Source organism: Notamacropus eugenii, chromosome 2 (genome assembly GCF_028372415.1).
Source record: "Notamacropus eugenii isolate mMacEug1 chromosome 2, mMacEug1.pri_v2, whole genome shotgun sequence".
In the NCBI taxonomy this organism is placed as follows: Eukaryota; Metazoa; Chordata; class Mammalia; order Diprotodontia; family Macropodidae; genus Notamacropus; species Notamacropus eugenii.
The window spans coordinates 333,428,287-333,438,908 of NC_092873.1; the positions used below are offsets into that span (position 1 = coordinate 333,428,287).

At 37.3% G+C, this 10,622-nt stretch overlaps 1 long non-coding RNA gene and 1 other non-coding gene across 3 annotated transcripts in view; both read right to left on the reverse strand.

Annotated features, from left to right (window-relative positions):
- Positions 1 to 9,734, reverse strand: part of LOC140523978 (uncharacterized) — a 114,406-nt gene extending 104,672 nt beyond the window's left edge. For both annotated transcript variants that reach the window (XR_011973530.1, XR_011973531.1), the window contains exons 1-2: positions 9,525 to 9,734; positions 5,403 to 5,550 (exon numbers count right to left, since the gene is read on the reverse strand). This is a non-coding gene — a long non-coding RNA (uncharacterized lncRNA). The remainder of the gene's footprint in view (positions 1 to 5,402; positions 5,551 to 9,524) is intronic.
- LOC140530574 (U6 spliceosomal RNA) lies at positions 2,092 to 2,197 on the reverse strand. Its single transcript, XR_011976008.1, has one exon. It is a non-coding gene; the product is annotated as a U6 spliceosomal RNA (small nuclear RNA).
- Positions 9,735 to 10,622: the final 888 nt, after the last annotated feature.

The window sequence follows — 10,622 nt, forward strand, 5'->3', positions numbered from 1 at the left end:
CTAAAAATGGTAGGCAGTTTGATACAGTTTATACATTTGCTATTATGTAAAAAATATTTCCACATATATCATGGCTCTGAAAGAAGAAACAGACCAAAAGAAAAAAAGAGCACGTGAAAGAATAGAGTGAAAAAATTTACTTCAATCTGCTTTCAGAGTCCATCAATTCTGTCTGCATATAGATAGCATTTTCCGTCATGAGTCCTTTGTTCTTGGTCTTGGATCACTGTGTTTCTGAGAAGAGCCAAGGCATTCATTGTTGATCATCACAATATTGCTGATACTGTGTACAACATTTCCTTGGATTTGCTCATTGCAAGTTGCATCAGTTTGTACAAGTTTTTCCACGTTTTCCCAAAATCTTCCTGTTTATCATTTCTTATTGAAGAACAGTATTCTGTAATGACTATATACTACAGCTTGTTTAATTAAACTCAAATTAGTGGATTTCCCCTCAGTTTCCAATTCTTTGCTGCCACAATAAAAGCTGCTAAAACATGTTTGTGCATATGTGAGCTCTTTCTTTGATCTCTTTGGTATATAGATGTAGTAGTGTTGTTGTTGGGCAAAAAGATATACATAATTTACCCTTTGGGTATAGTTCCAAATTGTTCTCCAGGATGGTTGGACCAGTTCACAACTCTATCAGCAGTATATTAGTATTCCTGTTGCTCCATATTCCCTCCAGTATTCGTCATGTTCTCAATGTTAGCCAATCTGTTAAGTGTGGGATGGTACCCTAGAATTATTTAATTTGCATTTCTCTAATCAATAGTGATTTAGAGCATTTTTCATGTGACTGTAGATACTTAGATTTTTTTTTTTTAAACTTCTTGTTCATATCCTTTGACCATTTGTCAACTAGGAAATGGCTCCTACTTTTATAAATTTGGCTCAGTTCTGTATATATTCGAGAAATGAGGTCTTTATCAGAAAGCTTGTTATAATTCCCTGTCCCAGTTTTCTGCTTTCCTTCTAGTTTTGGCTACATTGCTTTTGTTTATACAAAATATTTTTAATTTTCAGGAATCAAAATTATTCATTATACTTTCAGTGATCATCTCTATTTGTTATTTGGTCATAAACTCTTCTCTTATTCATTGATCTGACAGGTAAAATTTTCCATACCTCATTAATTTTTTTATATCACCCTTTATGGCTAAATCACATACCCATTTTGACCTTATCTTGGTAGAAGTGTGAGATGTTGGTCTATGCCAAATCTCTGTCAAACTGCTTTCCAGTTTCCCCAGCAATTTTTGTCAGATAGGAAGATTTTGCCCTCAAAGCTTGGATCTTTGGGTTTATCAAACACTAAATTACTATGGTCATTTACTACTTTTCAGTTCTTTTTCTTGTCTTATTGAGACTTCTTGCTTTTTTAAAAAAAATCATATAGTAAATATAAGCTGCTATTTTTGAAACTTTCCTGGTTATTTGTTTCCTTCTAAATCCCCTTTACTCATTGTGCATATTTAAATGTGTGCCAATTACTTCTTTTCTCCTTCCAGTTTTGGCATCACTGTCACTTTTAGGCCTGCTTCCCCTTCCTTCCCAGTCATTAATGACAGGAAAGAAAAAGAACAATCATGAGAATGACAACAACCTCGTAACAAACATACCCATTCAAGCAAAGCAAATCCAGTGACCATAATAGGAGGTAGGCAATGTGGCTTATCATATCTCTTGTGAAGGTGCCTTGTTGTTGCTTCTATCAGATCCCACAAGTCTTTCACAGTTGTTTTTCTTTACAGTATTGTTCTCATTTTATAAATTGTTTTAGTTTTATTCATTTTCCTTCCACATCTCTTCCTCCTTAGGATTCTCTGCAATTCTCTTTTGTCATTTCTTTCAGTGCAATAGTATCCTATCATATTCATGCATCAAATTCATACAACCATTCCCCAACTGATGGATATTCTCCTCAATTCTATTTATTTTCCCTTCCATCCCTGTTTTAATTCTCTCTTGAGGATGAGGAAGTTTGATTTGTTCATTATTATTCTCTCTTCAGGCTTATCTTCTTTCTTAACTTCCCCCTCTCCAACTCATGTTAAGTTAGAAGTGTTTCTCCACCAAACTCTTTGAATGAAAAACACATAACACTACACACATGTACATGTAATCTTTGTGCAGGAGCAAGTTAATCTTTTCTTTAATGTTCTAATTTTAATATATGTGCTGTTGAAATGAGCATAACAGTTTACAATTATGTAGCACTTCTTAAGGTTTATAAAACAAAGGGAAACAACCCCACAGGTAGTAGTACACATAATATAATCCCTGTTTTACAGATAAATAAACTGAGGTTCAGCAACATTAAGGAATTTAGCTATGAACATGAAGATTCTTTAAAACTTGTAGAAAAAACTGATTTTTGGATATTCTTTCAAAGTTCTTATCAATTTTTTAAATGTATTTGTTTAAGACAGGCTCACAACTTCATCTTCTGTAAAAGGAAGAAACACAAGTCTATTGCTATCTACTGCTATATCTTCTTTCATTTAAAAGCAAAACAATTAAGCACAACATAGGACTGGAGTGTTTCTTGTGTTTACCTACACGTAAAAGACTTTAGTGCTTAGTAATTTAAGAGAACAGGGATAGGATGATAGGAATAGACTAGCTCACTTATTTGCTAATACGTATTTGCAAGGTAAGCATTGTTTCCTGCAAAGAAGCAGCTGGTGTCTAGACTTGCAAAAACCATACTCCCAACTATGATGCTTTCATCTAAGATGGTGTTCTGTTAGAGTAATAGCAGTCCCAGGCCAGATCTTCCTACTACTGAGTGAAGAGTTGGCAAATATCCAGTCCATTTTGTACTTTGAAGACAACTTATTCTCATCATTCCATTCAAAGGGGAGAAAGTACAGACTAACCTCAAATTTTTAGACTGATCATCATGGGTCAAAGCTGAAAAGGTGTATGGAGACCTTTTAAACATAGTGGAAATGTCTTGGGAAAGGTTGACCCAGAGGCGAGAAATCTAGTTGGTTAGGTGGCATACTGATATCATGCAGGATCTGAGATCATGAAGACTTGGGCTTGAGTCTTGTTTGTAACACTTAATTCTCTGGTATTGGGGAAGTTTCTTAACTTTTCTTAGTCCCTGTTTCCTCTTTAATAAAATGAGAATAATCATAGCAAATATTTTCCAGGGCAGTTGTGAGGGTCACAGACAATTAGGATGTGGTGTCATGAGGACCAATCACAAATACTAAATCCTTTACTCTTTTCATTATACTACTTTACTTGGTAATCTCATAAATTTAGTTATGCTAATGACTCTTAAATCAATTTATCTAGTAATAATCTCTCTGTTGATATCCAGTCTTGCATCTACAACTACCTATCAGACATCTTAAACTGGATGTGCAGTAGACATCCAAAACTCAACCTGCCCCAAACTAAATTCATTGTCTTTCTCTCTAAGCCTCTTACCTTCCAAATTGTTCTATTACTGTCAAGAGCACTGTAGTCATTCCAATTTTTCAGGCTACAAGTTATGTATCATCTTCAACTCTTCACTATCTCTCACCACCCTTCCCTGGCTCTGCCATACAATTTATTGCGATAGCCTCTTGATTTCAGCATTGCAACATTTCTGGAATATACCCCCTTCTCTTTGGTACTTCCACCACCTTGGTGCAGGTCCTTGTCTCCTCACACCTGAACAACTGTGATAGCTTTCTGCTTTGTCTGCATGCCACAAGTCTCTCCTTATTCAAGGCCTGCTTATGCTGAGTTGTTAATGTGATTTTTGTAAAGTTCATGTCTGACCATGTTACTCCCCCTACTCAATAAACTTCCCTGCTTCACTATCACCCACAGGATCATATACAAATCTATTTTAGCATTCAAAATCCTTCATAATCTCCGTCTTTTCCTTCCTCCAATTTTTCAGTATTCTTACACTTTATACCCCCTAATGTCCACATATTCTTCAATCCACCAACAGCGACCTTCTTGCTGTTCCTCAACCAAGATACTCCTTGATTCTAGGCACTGTTTTTAGCTGTTCTCCATATCTGGAATGCTTTTCCTCCTCATCTCTGCCTCCTTCCTTTCCCAGCTTCCTTCAATCTAAGCTAAAATTCCACCTTTTATAGGGAGCCTTTCTATTCCCTCTTAATTCTAGCACCTTTCATCTGTTGATTATTTCATATTTATCTTTTGTTACAGTTGTTCAGTCATTTCATTCCTGTCCAACTTTGTAATCCCACTTTGGGGTTTTTTAGTAAACATATTGGAGTGGTTTGCCATTTCCTTCTCCAGCTCATTCAACAGTAGAGGAGATGAGGCAAGCAAAGTTAAACGACTTGCCCAGACACAGGTTTTAAGTGTCTGAGACCAGATTTGAACCCATGAAGATGTTTTCCTGAATCCAAGGCCAGAGAGCTATCCATTGCACCAACTAGTTGTCCCAGATTTATCTTGTATTTTATAGCTTATTTATGCAAAGCTGTTTGCATGTTGTCTCTTCCATTAGTTTATAAGCTCCTCAAGGGCAGGAACTGTCTTTTGAGGTTCCTCATAATAGATGCTTAATACATGCGTAATGATTGCCTGTTTCTGGCTGTGTGATGCTAGGCAAGACATTTAGTCTATTCAGTCTCAGTTGCCTCATCTATAAAATGGGGATAATAATGGTACTTATCTCACAGGGTTGTTGTGATGGTAAGGAGAGATAAAATACATAAAATATTTTGCCAACTCTAAAGTACTATAAAATGGTAACAATGTTTTAGTAATATTAGCTATAATGTGTAAAGTTACTTTCAACGCTAAAAGTTCATTATTACTATTATTGAATAGTAAGGACACTGATCCTTCCCTTTCTCTCCTACAAAAATCTCTGATTTCTAATAACAAAATCACCAAAATACTGGTGTTGCTTTCTTTTGGTATCACATATGCTGTTAAAAATTTGGTAACTTATTCTGAAGCTACAATCTTCAGATCAAGTTGAACATCAGGATGAGACAGAATTCAAGTTGGCCCTGTAGTACCAGAATCATGACATTTCATTCATAAAAATAGGACCCAAACACTGAAGTTCACTGACTGGAATTTTGGTCACTCCAACAGAAACAATGTTGGGAGGGCTCCTATGTAAACATTATGATGTGCCTAGGACAATTTTTACTTTTGCCTAATTAAAACAATTTGGAAATCCTATTGTATATTTCCAGTGATCTTAGAAGGAAAAATATCTCGAAAATTGTAGGAAAATGGTGTGCCTAGAGAACTACCTCATGTATTCATCAGATCATTCATTCATTCACTTCATTCATTCTGGAAACAAAGTATTTAATCCTCAGCTAAGACCTTAGGTTTGCACACTCCTTGGGTAACGTGATAAAATGCTGGCCAGACATATTATGACATGAGATGCTCACCATATAATTGTTGGATTGTTGGGGAAGACACTTTCATTTTCATTCCCTTTCTTGGAACTCTACCACGATGACAGTCAAAGATCCCACTGACTTCCCAGCTTGGCTTCAGGAGATGGCTTGTAGGGATCCATACATTTCACAGCAACAACTAATAGGTCAACAAAAATATTTCAATCATATAATAAGCATAGGTATGTAACTTACCAAAGTGAAATATCATCTATTGCAAGACTGCAAAATATACAAATCTATCCTCTCATTGCACAAATCCTTTTCTAAAGACTTATCAAAGAACAAATACTGAATTATAGATTGTATGTTGAAATAGGTGGGACAGACTGCATAAAGTATTGGATGATATGTAAGACTTGGAGTCAAGGAGACCTAGGCTTTAAAACACTAAGCAAGTGGATTATTTACTTAAGTGAGGCTCACAAAGCAAGCTAACTGATGCAGGATTCAAATTCAGGTCTTCCTGACTCTAGGTGCATCACTCTATCTTCTGTACTATAGCAGCTGCTTCTAGATCTTTATAAACTTTAAAGAGCCATATAAATTTCTCTTTCTCCTCTACTTCCCCCCTTCCCTTCCTCCTCATCCTCTTCTTCCTCCCCTTTTGCATTACTTATCTGGATGCAGGAAAACAGTAAATGAAAGAGGATTTCTTAAATTACAATGTTAAACTGTTTCAATTATGTTCAAAATCCATTTTAAGATTATATGGGACTTAAAAACAAAAATCAATATCCTAAAACTCCATTTATTTTTGAAATAGCAATCAACTTATATTCTATACTTTTTGAGAATTATTAATATTGCTTCAAGTTTTGGGATACTAAGTAAATTGGAAGGGTCAGAAACCTTGTAAGGAAGATTACACTCATGAGATTTCTTCCTTTGAGTTTCATGCTATTCAAATCTACTACCCAATCAAAATCCTGGTAGTGGCTGTCTACAAACCCTCAGGAAACTTCCACCAATGAATTTGAACCCTAGTTTATGATTTTTCTCTTCTCCTCAGCTCCTTTTCTCAAAGTAGGGGATGTTAGTATACATATTGATTTTTTCTCAAATACTCTAACTGCTAAGTTTCTCCACTTACTTTCCTCCATGAGCTACTTCTCCAGGCCACTTGAGGCACACACAAAGAGGGTCATACCCCTTGATCCTTCCACTACTCAAAAAAGTACTTCCATGTTTAAGAATTCTGAAGTTCTCGCATCTGGTCATAATCTATTTGCTTTTCATCTCTGTCTGCCTTTTCTAACATAATCCTACTCTTCATCCTCACCATGACTTACAATCCCTTGACCCCTCAAGTCTCTCTCAGGCCATCTCCCCTACACTAAACTTTTTCCCCTTTTCTCCCCATCTCAACTCTTTGGTGATCCAATTTAACTCTACATTGTCCTCCTCTTTTGAATCCCTAGTCACCTTATCATATCATCAGTTAGTTCCAGCCAAGTTTCAGCCTTTGATCACTCTCACCATGTGTAGCCTTCATGTCTATGCAGTGATGATGAATGAAGGTGGAGAAAGTCATGCAATTGTTCCATCTGGATCAACTGCGAGTTTGTCGTATGACCTCAGATGGGTACTCACTGAGGCTAGGTAACCTTATTGTGCCTCTCTTATTGACTCCCTATCTAACTCTCCACAGTTCAAAACTTTTTCATCCCTGCTGAAGCTTCCCATGGCTCCTCCTCTATTCATTCTCTTGATGGAGAACCTTGCCTTATACTTTACAGGAAAAATTGAGGTCATTCCCCATGAACTCCTTCTTCTCTCCTCTTCCCCATCTCCTTTCACTCAGTTGCCTTTTGCCTCTACCTTTGTCTCACATGAAGTGGTCTTATTGCTTAATAAGGCTAAGCCCTCTACTTGTTCAAGTGATCCTATTCCATCTTGTATCTTCTGATGGATTGCCCCTTTTGCCATCCCCAGTCTCTCACTTACCTTTAATTCTCTCTCTCTCTCTCTCTCTCTCTCTCTCTCTCTCTCTCTCTCTCTCTTTCTCTCTCTCTCTCTCTCTCTCCCCTTCTTTCTACTGGCTTATTCCCTACTTCCTGAAAACATGCCCATGTCTCTCCTGTTACTAAAAAAGAAACCCTCACTCAATCCTGCTATCATTGATATTATCCTATTTTCTTTTGCCTTTTGTAGCTAAAATTCTCAAATAACTATTTATTATAGATACATCCACTTTGTCTCCTCTCACTCTTTTACAATGTGGTTTCCGACCTTATCATTCCACCAAAACTGCTGTCTCTAAAGTTACTGATGATCTCTCAGTTGGCAAATTCAATGGCCTTTTCTCAATCCTCATTCTCCTTGGATTCTCTGAAGACTTTAAAACTGTTATGTCCTCTTTAATACTCTCTTTTCTCTAGATTTTCAGGACATCACTTTCTCCTGGTTTTTCTCTTATCTGACTGCTACTTCTTTGTGTCCTTTATTGTCTTTTAGACATCTTGAACTCACTGTCCAGGGAACATCTTAAACTCAATGTGTTAAAACTGAACTCATTATTTTTCCCCTTAAACCTTCCTCTGCTTTCCTTACCTTCCATATTACTGAGGAGTACAGCATCATCTTCCCAGTCCCTCAGGCTCACTAACCGAGTTATGCCAAATCGCTCACTATCTCTCACCCCTCATATCCAAAGTCTGTCAATTTCACCTTTGCAGCATCTCCTAAATATGCCCCATTTTCTTCTCTGACATTGCTACCATTGTAGCGTAGGCCCTCAACACCTTATACCTTGATTACTACAGTAACTTGCTGGCAAGTCTTCCTGCCTCAAATCTCTCCCTCCTCCAATCCATTCTCTATTCAGCCACTAAAAGTTAGGTCCCATCATGTCATTTCCATATTCAACAAACCCAGTGGCTACCTTTTGCCTATAGGACCAAATATAAAATTCTGTGCTTGACTTCTAAAGACCTTAATAACCTAGTCTCCTATCTTTCCAGTCTTTTTACAACTTACTACCCGATACATACTCTCTAATCCAGTGACACTGACCTTCTGGCTATTCCACTAACAAGATGTTCTGTTCTGTAGTTCTAGATACTTTTATTTTCTGGCTGTCTCCATGACTGGAAGGCTGTCTTTTCTCTACTTCAACTACTGACCTCTTTGGTTTCCTTGAAATTCCAACTAAAATCCCATCTTCTACAGCAAGCATTCCCTAACCCCTTAATTTCAGTATTTTTCCTCTTTTATCTACTGTTTATCCAGCATATAGCATGGTTTGTATATATCGGTGTGTGTATTGTCTCCCCCATTAGATTGTAAGCTCCTTAAAGGCAGGCATTATCTTTTTTCCTCTTTTTGTATTCCCAATTCATGGTACAGTGTCTGACATATAGTAAGCACTTAATGAAAGTTTATGGATTTGGAGCAAATTGAACTGAAATCTCTACCCCAATATTATAGACACAAGAGATTCAGAGAAAGTCATTTAAGGTGCAACAAAGCAATCAAACTTTTCCATGCTCTTCTGAACTGAATCTGAACTTTAAGTTTTGAGTAATTCATTCTTGGAAAGAATGGCAGGTTAGGACAAAGGGAGGAGGGGGAAGGCTGCACAGCGTGTTAGGATTTCAAATACAGACTTTAATGGGAGCTTTGATTTTGTCTGGGACTGCCTTTAAAAACAAACAAATTAACAAACCTTTGAGCAAACTGCAGAAGGGACCTTAGGCAGCTATCCTTTACATAAGGTGAGACTGGGATATGTAGAAACCAAGAAGACTTTTGAAGCCTGTCTTTGGGGGAAGAGAGACTTGGGGGAGAGATTTATTGTCAATAACAATCTATAAGTTGTAAAAAAAAAAAAAAAAAGTCCCTGTGAAAAGAGCTGAATTCCAGCTATTTGGGAGCTGATGTTGTTTGTGTATTATAGAGGTCCTTTGCTTTTTCTCCTTGTTTCTGCCTGGCCATTTTGCTACCTAATTAACCCTTCCACCAGCAAAGGTCAGTGATTGGGGTATAATATGAGATGAAGATCGTATCAGTTAATTTTGCTACTTTTGTGATGTTTCAGTGGAAGCTGGGATAAGAAAAGAGGTTGGAGAATTGTTTCAAATGAGGCTGTAGGTATTCATGCATTTTTATTACCTGTACTTTGGCTGTCATCCATAGTTCTTCAGTCCTCCAGACCCACAAATAATCAAAGTTGGGTCATAAATAAAAGTCCTCCTAGGGAAATGTACTTCTTCCTTCTCAGCCCACCTGCTCATGTTGTCATGGAATTTCTCCTTTGCCTGAACTGAGTTTTATGCCGTCATACCTCTCATAAAAGGTGGTGGTGGTTGGGAGTAGGGGGTTAGGGGAAGGGGTGCTATTGTGAAATAACAAAAGGGAGCATTTAATGGCTCTGACTTACAGAAATGTGGCCAGATGAGTTTGGCCAGTTGGGGTCAGTTAAGCCTCCCTTGACACAGACCATTAGTAATATTTTCCACGGGCTAATCACAACAATGGAAAATCTGCCACATCTGGTTGTACCTCTAATACCTATGCAGCTTGTCATGATTTCTAAGATCTTGATATGAAACAGTACCATGGCACTGAGTGATAGACTGCTAGTGAGGAAAGAAGGGGCTTTTGTTCCAGAGGAGAGAAGAATTGGCTATTCCTGTTTCCCCTCTATTCTTCCTTCTGATCCATTTTGTTAGATTATTTCATCTTGATCCAAAGGGATTGTGTGTGTGTGTGTGTGTGTGTGTGTGTTGTTTTTCTCCACTCCTTCTTTCCTTGTCCTTAGAGCAATCATTACCTAACCTCCAACAAAAGCCATCTCGTATCACTTGTGGGCAGCACATTTTCCCACTAAGAGTTATGGTTGGCTAGATAAGCTCCTTTGAAGGCTAAGAAAACAGTCCGGGAAGATTGATGATTCCAAGAAACCTTCACTGACTTAAAGAACTCATTCTTTTCTTATTCTTTCTTTATGACTTCAAAGATTTATGAAGGCTATGTTGAGCACAGCATAATTATCCCAAGCCACATCTTTGACATTAATATTGAGGAGGGATATTATAAAGTACCTATCAATGATGCAAACTAATGGATTACTTCAATTGAGTTTTTTATAGGCTACGGGAACTGAGGCAATGTGTCCTACTTAAGTACTGTTATCTAAATAGTGACATGGACATTTAATACCACATTTGTATACTGCTAGGTGAAGACTAAATGAAATCTGGTGGAAAG